This window comes from Seriola dumerili, unplaced genomic scaffold (genome assembly GCF_002260705.1).
Source record: "Seriola dumerili isolate Sdu_G_001 unplaced genomic scaffold, Sdu_1.0 BDQW01000166.1, whole genome shotgun sequence".
Lineage (NCBI taxonomy): Eukaryota > Metazoa > Chordata > Actinopteri > Carangiformes > Carangidae > Seriola > Seriola dumerili.
The window spans coordinates 58,958-64,652 of NW_019174421.1; the positions used below are offsets into that span (position 1 = coordinate 58,958).

The 5,695-nt window shown below is 42.1% G+C and overlaps 1 protein-coding gene across 1 annotated transcript in view; it reads right to left on the minus strand.

The window, feature by feature from the left end:
* The window catches only part of LOC111226846 (rho GTPase-activating protein 12-like), a 26,238-nt gene extending 22,145 nt beyond the window's left edge, over positions 1-4,093 (minus strand). The window contains exon 1 of the mRNA XM_022752143.1: positions 4,051-4,093. The gene's annotated coding sequence lies outside the window, so the exon portion shown is untranslated. The remainder of the gene's footprint in view (positions 1-4,050) is intronic.
* Positions 4,094-5,695: the final 1,602 nt, after the last annotated feature.

Here is a 5,695-nt window from a genome sequence, read left to right on the forward strand (position 1 = left end):
TATTTTTGTAAACCTTTAGATTTGTGGTTGAAACACAAAATGGCCGCTTCCCTCTGAAAACCTCCATTAACAAAAACAATGTTTTTACTCAGAGCCTCGTGTCTCAGGAAGAGATCAGAGATGTGGATGAAACACGAGGTGAAGCTCAGGACAGAACATCTGCATTTCAGGTAACCCTCTGTCCTGAGCTTCACCTCTCCACTTTTACACTGAAGAAGAGTTAGGACATTTCTGTTCGGTCTCCTGTTGTTAACTTTGATGTTCTGACTAACTGTTGTATTTTTCATTTCCTGTTTGTTGTTTGTTGTTTGTTGTTGTGAGCAGTCAGCTGTTGTGTACAGTTACACGAATAAATTACATCAAATATGAAAGAAATGATAGTTTGACTGTTGCTCTGTGAAACTGATATCACTGGCTGGCCCTTTAAGAGTCTTTCTCTAACCTGCTGTGAGTCACTCACCTGGGCCAGGTGTGTTTCAGGTGTGTGAGAAACATGCTGGAATGCTGCCATCCCGCCCCTCCCCCTCTGCTCTCTCTGTTTTTCTCTGTCTCTGAGCCACACCCACACCACAAGGCTGGTATGTAACACACACACACACACACACACACACACACACACACACACACACACACACACACACACACACACACACCCTGCTCTGTTCAACCACAGGACTGAAGTGTGTGAAGAAATAAACTGAGCTGTCAATCATCAAACCAAGGTCGAGAGTTTGTGGCAGGACACGCCCCATTGACCAATCAGAGGAGACGAAGACTTTCACCAGGAAACCATCAGACCACATGAGCAGGGATGTGTTAAGGATCATGTGACATCATAAACCCAACGGCCAATCAGGATTTGATTGTGCAGATCTGAACTGAACCTTTACCCTGTGTGTGAGTGTTGGCTGTGGCACACACACACACACACATGTTCACACACACACACACACACACACACACATGTTCACACACACACACACACACACACACACACACACACACACACACACACACAGACTGAAATAACTGAGTGTGGATGTGACTCCGCCCACACTGTTTGATCTTCTGACAAACATCAACACACAATATTTACACCACAAACACACATCCTGCTCTCTGATTGGCTGTCAGCTGGTCTGTGACATATCAAACTGATCAGCTGTTTCCACTTCATTAAACTGCAGCTGCCACAGCAGCAGCACTGAACCCTGGGACCTCCTCATACACCTCCTCAAGACCTCTACCCCCTCCTCAAGACCTCTCCCCCCTCCTCAAGACCTCTACGCCCTCCTCAAGACCTCTACCACCTTCCCAAGACCTCTACCACCTCCTCAAGACCTCTACCACCTCCTCAAGACCTCTACCACCTCCTCAAGACCTCTACCACCTCCTCAAGACCTCTACCACCTCCTCAAGACCTCTACCACCTCCTCAAGACCTCTACCACCTCCTCAAGACCTCTACCACCTCCTCAAGACCTCTACCACCTCCTCAAGACCTCTACCACCTCCTCAAGACCTCTACCACCTCCTCAAGACCTCTACCACCTCCTCAAGACCTCTACCACCTCCTCAAGACCTCTACCACCTCCTCAAGACCTCTACCACCTCCTCAAGACCTCTACCACCTCCTCAAGACCTCTACCACCTCCTCAAGACCTCTACCACCTCCTCAAGACCTCTACCACCTCCTCAAGACCTCTACCACCTCCTCAAGACCTCTACCACCTCCTCAAGACCTCTACCACCTCCTCAAGACCTCTACCACCTCCTCAAGACCTCTACCACCTCCTCAAGACCTCTACCACCTCCTCAAGACCTCTACCACCTCCTCAAGACCTCTACCACCTCCTCAAGACCTCTACCACCTCCTCAAGACCTCTACCACCTCCTCAAGACCTCTACCACCTCCTCAAGACCTCTACCACCTCCTCAAGACCTCTACCACCTCCTCAAGACCTCTACCACCTCCTCAAGACCTCTACCACCTCCTCAAGACCTCTACCACCTCCTCAAGACCTCTACCACCTCCTCAAGACCTCTACCACCTCCTCAAGACCTCTACCACCTCCTCAAGACCTCTACCACCTCCTCAAGACCTCTACCACCTCCTCAAGACCTCTACCACCTCCTCAAGACCTCTACCACCTCCTCAAGACCTCTACCACCTCCTCAAGACCTCTACCACCTCCTCAAGACCTCTACCACCTCCTCAAGACCTCTACCACCTCCTCAAGACCTCTACCACCTCCTCAAGACCTCTACCACCTCCTCAAGACCTCTACCACCTCCTCAAGACCTCTACCACCTCCTCAAGACCTCTACCACCTCCTCAAGACCTCTACCACCTCCTCAAGACCTCTACCACCTCCTCAAGACCTCTACCACCTCCTCAAGACCTCTACCACCTCCTCAAGACCTCTACCACCTCCCCAAGACCTCTACACCCTCCTCAAGACCTCTACCACCTTCCCAAGGCCTCTACCACCTCCTCAAGACCTTTACAGCCTCCTCAAGACCTCTACCACCTCCTCAAGACCTCCTCCAGGACTCCCACAGTGTTCAGACAAACTAAATTAAACATGAAAACAGAGAATCCTCCTCAGTGATTGGTTGTCAGGTGTCTGTTAAAGACAGAGTTCAGGTAAACCGTTTGACCAGTTTCCTAAATAAAGGTAACAATAGCAACAACTCACATGCTTCAGGCTACGTTAGCTGTTATAATGCTAAATAATCCCTGTGTTATAATAATATGGCCATACTTAAATTAGGTTTGTATAATCATGTAAACCTCTGACATAAAAACCACATATGAACATTTTCTATTGCACATTATCTCTTGTTGTTTTTCTCTCTGTTTTTCTTCCATTCTTCAGTTTCTGTTGTACTAATAAAGTTTTCTGAATTGAATTGATCTTGTATTTACATATGAGGATATATTGTGAAAACGTGATTTTATGAGTGATACAGACATGAATTACAGCTCTGAAGTCAACAGGTAAATGGTCAGCATCCTATAGCAATATCAAAACTCTTATTATGTGTTTTCTTAGATACAGAGGTAAAGAAAACAAATGTCTGGTTTTAAGAAACAACACAATTTAAACACAATGTAAAGCACCATAATTGATTTAATCAATTCTAACCTATAACCCAATGTAATCCAGTGTGCATATATATTTGATGCATTTATGGTTCATGTGTGACTAAACATGTAATTTACACATGTGGCTGTTTGACAAATTTTTCTATGGGAAATTAGAAAGTCAGTTAAAATCTTGTTTTTAATAAGATAATTTCTTCTTCTTCTTCTCTTTTATTTCTTTTTACTTTTCATTTTCTTTTGTGTTTAAGTGTTTTGCTTTAGTTTTAGTGATAAATACACTGACTGTGAATTGTATGTGTTTTTCATTTTCTCATTAGTCTTCCAGAATATTTAGACTTTTTTAATTGTATTCTGAGAATGTGGGAAAACTTTAACGATAAACTGATTATACACAACATGTACTCTAATGTAGTCTTTACAGTATATGTCTTGTCTGTATTAGTTCCAATCAAACTGCAGCTGGAAATGATCATTACCAGTTAAATTCACAAGGAAAAATCTAAATGTTTTTAAATAATTTCCCTTTTCTTTCATCCACACTCTTTTTTCTGCATATAGTTAATGTATAGTCTGTAAGTAGGACACAGTCCCTGAACTTAACACACCCAGTGACACATTCCAGCCAACAACACAAACACACACACACACACACACACACACACACACACACACACACACACACACACACACACACACACACACACTAATGTTAACCAAGAATCATTTTTCAGCCTGTAATCAATCATTACAGGTACTATTGTAATGTGGGAACAGATCTATGTCCCTGTAACGTACCATTTGCAAACACAGTGAAGATTTTTATTTTAGTAAAAACAAGTTTTTAAAAAAAAGTTAAAAAGTTCAAAGCAACAAGACAAAACCTGAAGACGGCGCGAACACACACCAGACGATCACACATTCACACGGTTTGTAGAGTTTTACCTGCAGTTAACGTCAGATCCAACCATCCTGCTCTCTGTGTTTTCTCTCTTCTATTCCTCAAGGGGCGAGTCCAAATCACAGAAACAGGTTCTTCTCTCTCTCTCTCTCTCTCTCTGGCCCCGCCCCTCCCTGACCTGCCAGTCCCAGCTTGTCCTCCTCCTCCTCCTCCTCCTCCTCCTGAGTTTACATCCTGTTTGACAGATAGTCAGACCTGCAGGTCAGCAGCGCCCTCTGCTGTTCAGACTTCAACATGAACATGAACACATGATACACTTTTAAATACATTACAAAAAAAATAATTATTTTAAACCTTTATAAACTTTGTTGATGATCTATACAGTTCATTTATCATTTATTGATGGTTTATTGAGTTACATCTGAATTCAACGTGTCAGATAATTCAGTTCATTATCAGCTTCACATCAAACAGAACTCAAAGGATCTTTTTATTATTCTTATTAACTGTGTTATTTGGTTCATTCAGCTGTTATATTTTAATTTAATGTAATAAATGTAAGTTTTTAATTATTTCGAGATATTTCAGTTACATCATCAGTGTGAATGAGATTCTCAGAAAACTAACATGCTGCATTATTAAAACATTGATGTTCGTTATGAATGGACACAAAGCAGTTACATTAATGTACTGTCTATTTAACATGAACAAAAGTTTAGACACTTACACACAGCTTCTTCTTCACATCTTCACATCCAGCTTTGCTTGAGTGTCTTCACTGTCTTCGTAGTTTTTAAATCTGACATTCAGCCACTCATCTGTCTTTAAACCTTCAGAGGAGCCACTTCTGTCAAGTTTGTGTCTCTCACCTGCGGAGGTGTAGTGCTGTTTGTTAACGTACCCGAGCTGTTGAGCTGTGGCTCGTTTCAAAGGTTATGTAACCACTGTTACCACAGTGACAAGTTTACACACATTAGCTGACTTGAAATATCCATTCAGAAATATCCATTCAGAGGAGAAGCTAAGCTAACAAGAGAGGCTATGAAAACATAGCTAAGCTAACAAGCTAGGCTAAGCTAATAAGCTAGGCTAAGCTAGCTTTCTGTCATGTTTCTGTGTAAATCCATCACAGATACAGAAACTGTCAGGAAGTGAAAGATGAATGAAAAGATGTTTTAATTTACTGAGCAGCTCAGAGGCTACCAGCAGCTACCGCCATCTTTTAAGGTGGAATGTTTTCCTGAGTGTTACTTGATGCTCAATTGATGTTTGTAAATCAGTCAATACACCTTAACTGTCAACATGACTCTGATCATTAGTTATCAGCTCTCCATGACAGACTCTTTTGTGATGATCGGATCTTCAAACTCTGAAAATGTAGATAAATATCAACGTGATCATGTGACTGTTGATATTTTATTTCATCGCTTGGAGAAATAAAAATGGCGGAGCGTCGTTCCTTCACAGCTGCACTCACGTGACCAGATCTCATTGTGAAAGCTATATCTATCTATCTATCTATCTATCTATCTATCTGTCTGTCTGTCTGTCTGTCTATCCATCTATCTATCTATCTATCTATCTATCTATCTATCTATCTATCTATCTATCTATCTATCTATCTATCTATCTATCTGTAATCGGGTCTCAGACCTTTTGGAATAAAAAAGAAATGACACATTGGTTGAG